Source organism: Cryptomeria japonica, chromosome 8 (genome assembly GCF_030272615.1).
Source record: "Cryptomeria japonica chromosome 8, Sugi_1.0, whole genome shotgun sequence".
NCBI classification, from domain to species: Eukaryota; Viridiplantae; Streptophyta; class Pinopsida; order Cupressales; family Cupressaceae; genus Cryptomeria; species Cryptomeria japonica.
The window spans coordinates 736,643,314-736,656,303 of record NC_081412.1 but is presented as its reverse complement, the minus strand read 5'-3'; positions in this window follow the sequence as shown (position 1 = coordinate 736,656,303).

Sequence of the window (12,990 nt, the reverse complement as noted above, 5' to 3'; positions counted from 1 at the left end):
ATTAATAATTAATTAAATTAATATATTTAATTAATTCATCTTAACCCTCTTCTCCTATTAATTAAATAAATTATTCAATTTATTTGATTTAATCCACTTAACCAAATTCAGACCATTAATTAAATAAATAAATCATATTTATTTAATTAAATCTTCTCTCACATTTAAATAAATTAATATTTATTTAAATCCCCCAAAATCCCACCTCTCACATTTAAATAAATTAACATTTATTTAAATCACCTTTATCCTCTACCCACTTGCATTTTCCTACAAATGCAAGTTGCACAATTATTTTAAATAAATTATTTATTTAAAATCCTATTTATCCTCACCCACTTGAAACCTTTAAGGGTTTCCCTTAAAGTCTTCAAACTTGATGGCTTTAAAGTCTTCAAACTTGATGGCTTCCTTCTATAGTCTTCTTAAGACTTTAATGGTTTTCCTTAAAGTCTTCAAGCCTTTAATGGTTTCCCTCAAAGTCTTCAAGCATTTTAATGCTTTATCTTCATTTTTCTCATTTAAATAAATTAATATTTATTTGAATATTTATCCAAATGCAAATTACACCATTTAATTGAAATAAATGATTTTATTTTAATTGAAAATACCAAAATTTCTCCCACTTGCATTTTCCTACAAAATCCACTTGCATGCCTAAACCCCTTCTAGAATTTTCTAATCACTTCTAAATAACCTAACCCCTTCTCTAAACTTTGTCACATTCCTAGGCAAAAGGGAAGTCACTTCTCAAACCCTCAAAGTCTTTGATAACCATTAAAGGCTTTCAACCTTCAACCACTAAATGGCTCAAAGTCTTTGATAACCATTAAAGGCTTTCAACCTTCAACCACTAAATGGCTCAAAGTCTTTGATAACCATTGAAGGCTTTCAACCTTCAACCACTTAATCCCCAAAGTCTCCAATAACCATTAATGGTTACCTCAAACCCTCCCACATGGTTAAAACATTTGTTTTGACTCAACCTCTACCCAACCCAAAGGTCTCATCAGGCCATTAATGCTTTGACCATGATTATCTCTTAAACATTTGCGCAAAGGTTTATCCTTGGATTAACTCTTAATCCAGTGGGTAATCTTAATTTGGACTTGACCCTTAGCCTCTAGATAACCATGAGGTCTTCTCAGGCCTTTAATGCCTCCAACCTCTTCTCTCAACAAAATCCTATGTTGACACTTGTCACCATTTTATTGGTGCCAATTGTGCACATGGATCCCCAACTTTCAAACTTGGCCCTTGATTAAACCATTCAATCTTAACCCTTCATTTCCCCATTTCTTCTATAAATAGAACCCTTCTCCTCAAGCAAAAAGGAAGCATTAGAGTATTATTGTTATACTGGCATTAGCATAGAGCTTTCTCATAGCATCACTATCTACACTTGCATAGCATTTGCTTATCATATTCAACCATCTTGAATCTCCATATGGCATCCATGGCTAGTGCTAAAAGCTGAGAGCTACACTCATTTGGGACATGGAGAGGAGAGGAACAAGGGAGGAGCAACTATGAGCATCTTGATTAGCTATTTTATTCTATGTTTATATGCTTTCTATTTCATGCTTAATATCTCTCTTGATATGCCTATTTAGGATAATCTTTTGTTGCTAACACTAATGTTTGTTTCTTGTGCTCTTGTGTGTGTTGCCATCAAACAGATTTTCTTATCCTTTTTGCAGAGCATCATTTGGTGAACCCGACATGAATCCAAACACCAAAAAGATCAACTTTTTTTTTTAACCAATAACATGTTTGAATGTTGAAAATGTCACACAGGTTGCGCTTTTGACACTGTTTTGGCGTGTTTGACATTATTTTGGCGCTATTCACCCTGTTTCAGTGCTTTTGCCTTCTCTTGTCTTTCCCTTTCTTTTAGTGCGTTTGTGTTAAATAGCGCCTCTGTTCAAACGCAGACTAGCGCTATTGTAACAGAACATTGTACAAATCACCTTGTAACCAAAAAAGAAAAACCAAAAAAAAAAATTAGACTTGTAGAAGCCCACCAAATAGGCGGATTTTACTAACTATTTTTCTCTTTTGTGCAGATTTAAATTAGATTAAAAAGTAGATTTATATTTTTTACTAACTTGTTTTTGAAGTTGGTTTTAAAAATGAATTCACTTTTTATTTTGGTTTAAAATTAACTTCACATTTCAAATTTGGGCTTTTGAAAAAGAATCACACATTTGCTTGGGGCTCTTAAAAAGAATTTCATTGTTCCAAGGTAAAAAGAACCACAAACTTATACAAAACAACTTTATTTCTTGCAAGTTAGGAAACAAACTTTGTTTTGGTGCTTAAAATCAACAAAACAAAATTTATTTTCTTGCATCAACTTAAAAGAAATTTACAATCAACACTTTGTTTTGGGGCAATCTAAAAAGAACAAGCTATTTTTCCTTCAAGCTCAAAAACAATTTTACTTCAAGCAAGATGTGTTTTCAATTCAGTTGACTAGGATTTCAAAGTTCCTAGTTTACAAAATATTTTGCCTTTGAAGTTAAAAAGAACACCATGACTGTTGGAGCAACATCTCCAAATAGTTAGATCACATTGCAATGACAGATTAAAAAGAACAAGTGTTTTTTGTGCTTGGCACACTTGTGCAAAGAGTTGGTCGAGTGGTCCTACTTCTAACACACACTATCCTCTCCCTTGGCTTTCGTGGTCCTAGGTGCAAGAGAAAAGTGTTAGTAACACTCAAAATTTTATCTTTTTAAGAGAGGCCTGCCAAGGGATCGATACTCTTGGGAATGACCTCGAGCGGTAAATCCTTCAAGCCGCTATAGAAATCAGGTGAGAGCGAAAGCTGTAGCCTTGGGTATAGCTGTTCCTACAGTGTAACTGGCCGAAAGGACAAATGGGCCCCACCACCACTTACAAGGCTCTTAAGTGAGTCACTGCAGAATGAACTTATGTCCAAAAACATCGAACATGACTAAACACCTTTAAGCAGTAGCCCACCCATTCTATTGATTGAGGATATTTGCGATATAATTTAGTGCAAGAGCATAGATGGTTTTGCTCCCAAGATACTCACCATACATATTTCCTTGAGTAGAAACATAGCTTTTTGAAAAGTCACTTGTGGCTTGATAAAAGTGGTGACTCCCCCATCATAGGGATCATCTATTTGTTATGCTCGTGCAAGACTTAGTATATCACATCCTTACCTACCACGGCGAGAGTCATAAGGTATGTAGTACCAAAGTCGAAGAAATATCAAGATGTGGGCTAAATTTATCACAACTGGCCATTTGACCTTAGGGATAAAAAGTGTTTGAAGTGGGTTCGTTTTACAGACCAAGTGCAAATTGAGCCGACTTCAAGCTTTGGAAATACACCTTAAAATACATCTAAAGGAAGGGTCATATACAAGTCCAAGGATTGGGTTAATCTAGACCCATACTCATTTGCGCCTTTTAGGCAACATTCTTGTGTTTGTGTGCTTGCTTTGTTTTCTTGTCAAAGAAAAATCAGAAAATCAATCCCAAAAACAAAGTATTCATCCAACCAAACATCTGTCAAAACAACCAAAAACATCAAAAACAAGGTACAAACAACAAAGAGTCAACTTTTATGACCATTCTTCACATCTTGCGAAAGAAGAAGCGTCATCAGAATATCAACTTAAAAAGAAGACCATTAAGCTCAAAGGCTTTGATCAAAAGGAGGAAATTCTTCTATATCAATAGACAAATCTTTGTCTCACATAGAGTCTTTCTGCGTCACATGCGTCTCTACCTTCAAGGAAAAACAAACGAATTTTGATTCCGAATCATTGAACCGCAGAGCTTTTATGCAATATAGAGCTCTAAGTTATCACAAAAACCAAGGAGGAAAGATTAATCCCAACTTCTTCCCAAACGTCTGTATCACATACAACACAGCTCAAGAAATACCACCAACACCCGAAAGGGAAGAGGTAGAGTTTGTCCCATTTGTAACACAAAGTTTTTATTGAAGTTGAAAACATTTCATCCATTATCTCACTCATACATCATCACTTCATCATCAATCCATTCCAACTCTCAAAACATTAAGAGGTTCTTGCTCCAAGTTCTCTTTTTAGATATTGCTTGAATCAAACGCATCACATCACTTTTTAGATTGTTTCTACATCTAGGATAAGCTCATCCTAAGAGACACATCTACGCAGGTTAAAACTAGTTCATGAGTGAATCCTCTCATTACTAGGTAGTTAAATTTGTAACACATCTCAGATTTCTCTACACCTTATCACATCCAACCTTATCAAAACAAGCAAGCAATTCAAAGAAGGAATTTCGGTTACATCTACCTTAAAAGTGCTAGAGATCTACATGCAACACAAATCACCAACCATCAATCTTTCATTTCATCAAACAAATCATCATCATCTTCAATCAACTTCAACAAAAGCTTGCAAGCAAAATGGCTCAAACCCGATCACAGTCCAGGCAACGAGAAATAGAAAGGGAAGAAGAAGAAGAGGAAAATCTCAATGAATTTCAAGAAGCACTTGGAGGAAATGCAAATGACGAAAACCCAAGTACTCCCACTCCTGCAACAATAGAAAGGGCTCAGCATAACCCTCTCTTTAACAGACTTTTTGACGAAATACTCAGGAGCAATGCGGATGCTCACTTCTTAAGACTCTCTCAAGAAGGAGCAAAACACCCCTCTGACTTTGATCTTGCCTAATTAAGACAAGCATCAGAAAGACAAAGTTGCCATGAAGAGGAAAGAGGTAGAGATCCCATCAGATATAACATTCCTCGAGGTAACCCACCACCTCCTCCTCCAAATGAAATGGAGATGTTGCGGCAACAAGTCAAGAATCTCGCCCAACAGCTTCATAGTGGTGTCAAGACTAACCAATTCTCACTCAATGACATCTGTCCCTATCCTTTTGATAGGAATCTTTACATGCCACCATTTCCACGAGGATTCGAAACACCCAAATTTGAAAAATATAGAGGAAAGGGGGATCCCCGTGATCATGTCCGAGAATTTCATTCCGCTTGTCTCGAAGTAGCATATGAAGACACATACCTAATGCACCTTTTTCCCCAAAGCTTGGGAGGAACAACCACATCATGGTTTTCCCGACTACCAAGTGGCATTAGAACATTTGAGGAACTCATCCAGAAGTTTCTAGCTCATTACTCTCATAACATTGAACGCGACATTACCATGGTTGATCTGTGCAACACTAAACAAAAACCAGGTGAACTATTCTCAGTATTCCTGCAACGATGGCGCCAAATGTCTAGCAGACGTTCTCTTCAGTTACCTGAACGAGAACTAGTGGAAATATTCATTTCCAACTTAAACGAAGAAATGGAATTTCACCTGGATGTCAAAGACACAGACTCTTTTAATGATATGATCACCAAAGGTTTGAAATGTGAAAGGGCACTTATCAAGAAAGGACTCATCAAAATCTTTAATGAACCAAAAGATAGTCCTCGCCCACACTTCAATAGTGATAAACCAAGCTTCTGGAATAAAAACAAGAATATCGTCAATGATGGGGTTGTGGATGCTAGGACTATACAAAATGCACAACCTGTGGTTCGGTTTGCAGGACAGAATCCTCCACCTCAGAACAACACAAATGGTCCTACAAATCAAGGTCGCATCACATCTCACGATGAACCAAGACCTCGTCAGCAAAAACAAAAATGCATATACACTCCCTTAGGGGAACCCATTGAAACAGTATTGCAACAACTCATTTCTCAAAATTTGGTCACTCTGCCTAAGCTCTCAAACTATGAGCCTCAGGTCAAACCGACCTAGTGGAGAGATACTGAACACTGTGAATTCCATCAAGGAAGAGGGCACAAAACAAGTAATTGTCACTGATTGAAAGATCTCATTCAGGATCTTATTGATCGAGGAGAAATTGAAATTGAAGTACATGACCCAAAAACAACCAATAATGATCATCTGATGTTCAAAAATCCACTTCCATCACAAGATCAAAGGGGTCATTGCACTTCCAGGTGAGGCACTGATACCACAGATTATACGCAGGCTGCGTATAATTACACTGTAAATCATCCGTATGATGCCAATGAACAAGTTGCAACTATAACCTTCAAAAATCCCAACTCAAATTACAATGTTGTTACGCGTCGCGGCAAAGTTACCATAAAGGCAGCTCCACAAGGCACCACCTCCATCCCAAAGCAGTACAATCTTGTGGAACAATTAGACAAAACCCCTGCGCTTATTTCCATTTTAGAGCTTTTGCGTCTATCGCCATCTCATAAAACTATCTTGGATCAAGCACTCCAAGAGGCGTCAGTTCCTGCAAATCTGAATACAGACCAATTTCAAGCCATGGTTGGAAATCTAAAGTCCTCACCTTGTCTCACTTTTTCCGAAAGTGACAACTCTTCCTTCCAGCAACCTCATAACGCCTCACTCCACATTGAAGGATTTATTAACCAGCATAGGATCAAGCGAGTCTTGATAGATAATGGAGCAGGCCTAAACATTTGTACACTACAGTTGGTCATAGCATTGGGCTATGCGGTAGAATCAGTGGATCCTTGTAAGAAGATCACAATCAAAGCCTATGACGATGCAGAGCGTTCATCCAAAGGAGCTGTGGTACTACCAATCTGCGTGGGCCCTGTGGTAAAGCACATCATTTGTCAGGTTCTGGACCTTCCTTTGCCATACAATCTATTATTAGGGAGACCTTGGATACATGCCATGCAAGCCGTTCCATCTACCTACCATCAATGTATCAAGTTCCCACATAATGGTGTAGAGATCACAATTCTGGGTGATGCAAACCCCTTTGCATTTTGCCATAATATCAGCCATCAACCAGAGATTACTGTTCCTAATAATAGAGAAGCCATTTCCTCCACATCATATATAAGTCTAGCCTCTCTTTCCAGTTCAAACACCACTATACCAAAGCAAGAAAAGCTTAAGATGAAAATAGCAGAGGAAGGTTCCGGGGAATACAACTTGAGTCAACTCTTTTGTGTGGGACAAATGCCCACTTCTCCTCGAACACATGGTAAACCACAGCAGTTACTCCAGCAACCACTAAACACGCCTGCATGTGCTTTGATGCCTTTCATCCTTGGAAAGAGTCAAGAAGAAGAAACCCAAGATGAGGACTTAGCGGACTGGATCTATAAAGATCCCATCACCACTAATATACCGCAAGTTAGACTTCCTACAGATCAGTATGGCAAAGGTTCCTCATTATGCAAAGAATGGGGTATGATGGTCAGAGTGCTTTAGGATATTGCAAACAAGGATGACATGAACCTCTGCTACCAGAATTAAAGCCCAAAGGTAATACAAGCCTAGGCTTTGAGAAAGAAATCTTTCCTAAACTCAGATTCAAAGGAAAACCCACCAAACCATTATGTCAACCTACTGTAAAAAGGACACCTTTCATTATCAAAGCAGCTTCAAGCACCATCCCGACTACCCCATCGAGGCTCACAACCCCAACACAACCATCTACAATACCAATCATCCCACCAATCAAACCAGTAATCCCATTCGCAACAGCCATTACATCCATAGTACCATTAGCAGCAGCAACTGTATCAGAACCCGCAGCAGCATCTATGGTACCAGCAATTCCCATAGAAGCCACTGAGTCAACACTGCCGATACTTCCTGTGCCAGATTCTTTAATCTCCATCAACCGCCCTACAGCACCGATCATTACAAAGGTACATCAACCAATCACACCTGCAGTTTTTAACTCAAAAGACATCCTAGTATGGTATAGCAATCGGATGCTGGAAAGTGATTCAGAGACCGACTCTCATGAGTGGGAATTTGATTCTGTACAGCTTAACACTTCAGATGAGGACAACACATCACCACCTCCACCACGTAAAGACATCCCTGTTTACGGAGAAGCACAGATAAAGACCACTTGGGTTCCTGAACTGGAAACGTCTTCCACAGACCCTACGTCTCATCCTACGCCTGATTCTGATAGGGAGAGTACCATTAATGACCTTCACCATAACGTCTTAACCCTCACTGATACATCTAATGCACTTAACCTAGTCGATGAAGTAATGCCCATTGTCCACCTTGAACTCATCGAATGGAACCAACCAAATCCCCCATGTCTGGACTTCTTCCAAAACGATGAGGCTATCATTGACTTTTTGGAATTAAGGGATAACCTACCAAGCGGGGATCACAAAGATGGATTCGCCATTGAACTTAATAGCGCAGCATACTTCGGGGCGGATGCCAAACCTTTCAACTGAAAAATATAACAATAAAACATGGATCTTCCAGTGAAAACCACACTGTGGCACTGTTTGATCCGACAAAAGTAAAAAGAAAGAGCGTATCCAACGGTGAAAACCTCTCTGAGGCGCCTGAGGATGAAGGGTTTGACATTCTCCCTGATAGTACACAACAGGAACGATCAATGGTTCTCATCGAGGAAACCAAAGAATACAATGTGGGGACTCCTGAAAATCCTCATATCATACATCTGGCATCTCTTCTCACTCCAGAGGAACATCCTAAATTTATAGAGTTCTTCCAGAAGCGTCAGATCAACTTCGCATGGTCATATATAGACATGCCTGGGCTTGATCCTGATTTAGTCATGCATCACCTCACCGTAGCAAAAGGAGCCAAACCTATCAAGCAAAAGCTTCGTAAGATGCATCCTCAGATTGCAGTGCTAGTCAAAACAGAACTCAAGAAACTCCTAGATGTTGGTTTCATTAGACCAATTGATTATGTAGAATGGATCTCCAATATTGTGCCTGTCGGCAAACCAAAAGGGGGCATCCACATTTGTACTGACTTCAGAGATCTGAATAAGGCCTGTCCTAAGGATGACTTCCCTCTACCAAATATCGACATCATAGTGGATCTGACAGCAGGACATGCCATGCTTTCACTCATGGATGGCTTTTCAGGATACAATCAGATAAAGATCGCACCAGAAGATCAACATAAGACAGCCTTCACATGTCCATGGGGCACATATTGCTGGAATGTAATGCCTTTCGGCCTCAAGAATGCAGGAGCAACCTATCTAAGAGCAATGACCACCATCTTCCATTACATGATGCATACCATGATGGAAGATTATGTGGATGACTTACTGGCGAAATCACTCACCAGAGAAGGGCATCTCCACATCTTAGATAAAATCTTTGATAGACTGGAACAATACCATGTTCGACTCTACCCAAAGAAATGTGTCTTTGGAGTGACCTCCGGGAAGCTTCTAGGATACATTGTCTCTAGCAAAGGTATTGAGGTCGACCCAGCAAAGGTAAAAGCAATCATGGACATGCCACCTCCAAAGAATATCAGTCAGTTAAGGACCCTACAAGGGCGACTTCAATCCATCTGAAGATTCATTACACAATTGGTCGATAAGTGTCACCCATTTACACATCTGCTACACAAGAACATCCGCTTTCAGTGGGATGCCCAATGCCAGCAAGCATTTTAGACACTTAAAAACTATCTTATGAATCCACCATTGCTGATGCCACCAGATCCAAGTAGACCATTATTACTCTATATCTCAGCAACAAGTACAGCATTAGGTGTACTACTGGCACAACATAATGCAGAAGGCAAAGAGTGTGCTATATACTACATCTCTCGCACACTGGTTGGCTATGAACTCAATTACACACCTATTGAGTGAGCTTGCTTTGCAGTAATCTTAGCAGCCACTAAACTGAGGCACTATCTGTTAACACACAAAGTACAACTCATTGCAAAGATTGATCCACTCAAGTATTTACTCAGCAAAGCAGCATTGACAGGCTGCTTGGCCAAATGGGTGATGATTCTAAGTGAATTTGACATTGAGTACATGGACCGTAAAGCTATCAAAGGTCAAGTTATTGCAGATCAGTTGGCCGATGCACCACTCATAGGCGATCATCCTCTCATTTCCAATTTTCCAGATGAAGAGATATTCATGATCACAATAGCACAACCATGGAAACTATATTTTGATGGTTCATACACTAGGCACGGCTCGGGGGTAGGCATTCTATTTATCACACCTCAAGGTGATAGCATCCCGAAGTCTTACAGGCTCACATTCCCATGCACAAACAACATAGCAGGATATGAGGCCTTGATCACAGGACTCAGGCTAGCTGTACAATGGAAATTACAAGAACTGCAAGTATATGGCGATTCCCAACTAGTCATTCGACAAGCAACAGATGAATATCAGACCAAGGATGATAAACTCATGCCATATAAGAAAATGGTGGACAATCTAAAGGCATCATTTACTACTATCACTTTTGAGCAGATACCAAGAGATCAGAATCGAGCTACTGACGCTATGGCTACCATCGCATCTCTCTTAGATCTTCCACAGAATTCAATACGCTACGAGTTCTTGGTAGAACAGCTTTGGATTCTCGCTTATGATATCCCTGAATCCGAAATGATATGTCACCTTGTCGGTTCTGAATCCCCATGGTATGGTGAATTCTACACCTATCTCCGCGATCACACTCTTCCTCCCAACCAATCGAATAACCAACGTAAAACCTTCATTCGCCAAACTACTCGATATACCATTATTGCCAAAACCCTATACTGACGCGGTCTTGATGGTACTCTCCTTCGATGTCTGGAACAAGGTGAGATAACAAAGGCTTTGCAAGAGGTCCATGAAGGAATTTGCGGGACTCATTCAAGTGGTCCATCACTCGCCAAGAAACTCCTGCGAGCTGGATATTATTGGCCATCTATGGAAAAGGATTCCTACTACTTTGTCAGAAAATGCAAGAAATGTCAAGTTCATGGCGACCTGATACATGCACCAGCTCAGGAACTACAACCAATCATGACACCATGGCCTTTCTATCAATGGGGCCTTGACCTTGTGGGTAAGATTCATCCATCTTCATCCAATGGCCACAGATTCATTATTACCGCCACCGAATATTTCTCAAAGTGGATCGAAGCTGTTCCACTTACCCAAGTCACCGGCAAGAAGATCGCCTCATTCATCCTCAACTACATCATCTACCGGTATGGTGTACCCATGTCCATCATCACAGATAACGGTCTTCCTTTCAAAAATCAGGATGTCCGCGAACTTTGTGAGAAATTTCATATCCAACACCGCTTTTCCACTCCTTATTACCCACAAGGCAATGGTCAGGCCGAAGCATCCAATAAAAACATATTAAGAATCCTAAAGAAGACAGTCAATGATGCCGGCCGTGATTGGCATGTTCAACTGAATCCAGCACTATGGGCATATCGAACTAGCATTCGGACCCCTACAAGCGCAACTCCTTATTCATTGGTCTATGGTGCAGAAGCTATCTTGCCTATTAAGGTCGAGATACCATCATTACGGGTTTCCTTGCACAATCTCATCGATGATGAAGCCTATAGAGTATCCTGTCTTCAGGACTTAGAGTTACTTGATGAGAAACGACAAGCTGCATACAATCACCTCAAAGCCTATCAGCGGCGCATGAGCAGAAGCTACAATCACCGAGTTAGATCTCGTACATTTGAAGTAGGTGATCTTGTTCTATGAGAAAATCCTCGCAACCAACCAAACAGAGAACATCAGGGCAAGTTTGAATCAAACTGGCTGGGCCCATATGTTGTCACTGCTGTATTCGGGTTCGGGGTATATCAGTTGGCTACTTTAGAAGGAGAACCGCTCGCAGATCCAATTAACAGCATGCACCTCAAACGGTTTTATACCTAAGCTGCACAAAGCATCAGGCTCCCCTGCATACCAGAAAATACCAAAAACATTCAAAAAAATGTCCTGAAGAAAATACAAAAACATTCAAAAAAGTAAAGAAAAATCATGCATCCAAATGGTGAACAACCACTCCGGTGGCACCTTGGGTAAGTACGATGGTGAAAACCTGGAAAACAGGCGCCACTCATAAAGGCTATGGCTCCATTGTCTTTCAGACTTGTTGCGATCACATCTACTTCATACATACATCCATCCGTCCAAAAACCATGGCTTGTTATTTGTCTGCAATTATGATAATACTTCATGCGTCTAAGCATCCCGCTTTTTCATAGTCATGTCTAAAACTGGGGGCAATGCCTTTAACCTATTGATGGAAGTGGGTTCTACATTGTCTTATGATTCATTAAGTTCTTCATTCAAGCAATCATCAAAATACCAAAAACATTCAAAAATGTCTCAACACAAAATCCAAAAAACATTCAAAAATGTCTCACAAAATCCAAAAACATCGACAAAACCATTGAAAAATCACACAAAAACATGACAACACCTTGTACATACCCATCCATGCAGATACCAAAATAAACATTGACAAACTACTCACACAATGACCATTTACCAATCAACCACACAATCAACATCAACAATCAAACTGTCTTCAACAAGGATGCATCCTTCCTTACCAAAACAAAGACAAAAGTGACATTTTCTTTGACAAGAAAATTATGTTAAGCTATCAAATAATTGATTGATTTGTGAGTACAATCGTTCGTTTATCTGTATCAGGATCTTGCAACATTGTTTTGTATCATTTGCGCATTATTTCCAATGAAGTTCTGGGGCATGTACTAATGGTGTCTACGTGGGAAGTTCACCAAGCTACATGATCTTATGCAAAATGCAGTCATAGATCACTACGGCTTGCTGACTACAGCGTATACCTCGACCATATGAGCATGAACTATTACCAAGGATCCATATTCTTTATTCTTTATGTATATACTGTTTGTTTGCAGGTACAATGCTCTTTCTTTGGTTCCTCCTACCTCATCCAAACTGGATAAAGGTTTTATCTCTTATTACGGTATGCACTTGTCTCTGGATATGATCAGCCTAAGATCAAGGAGGACGATCCAAGTCATGCATGAAAGGAGATAATCCTTGTCTGTTCTGCAAGTAATACTCAGGTCAACTTGATCCATTATATCAAGTTGCTTGTATTAACTTGCTATATCAAAATCCATCTAAGA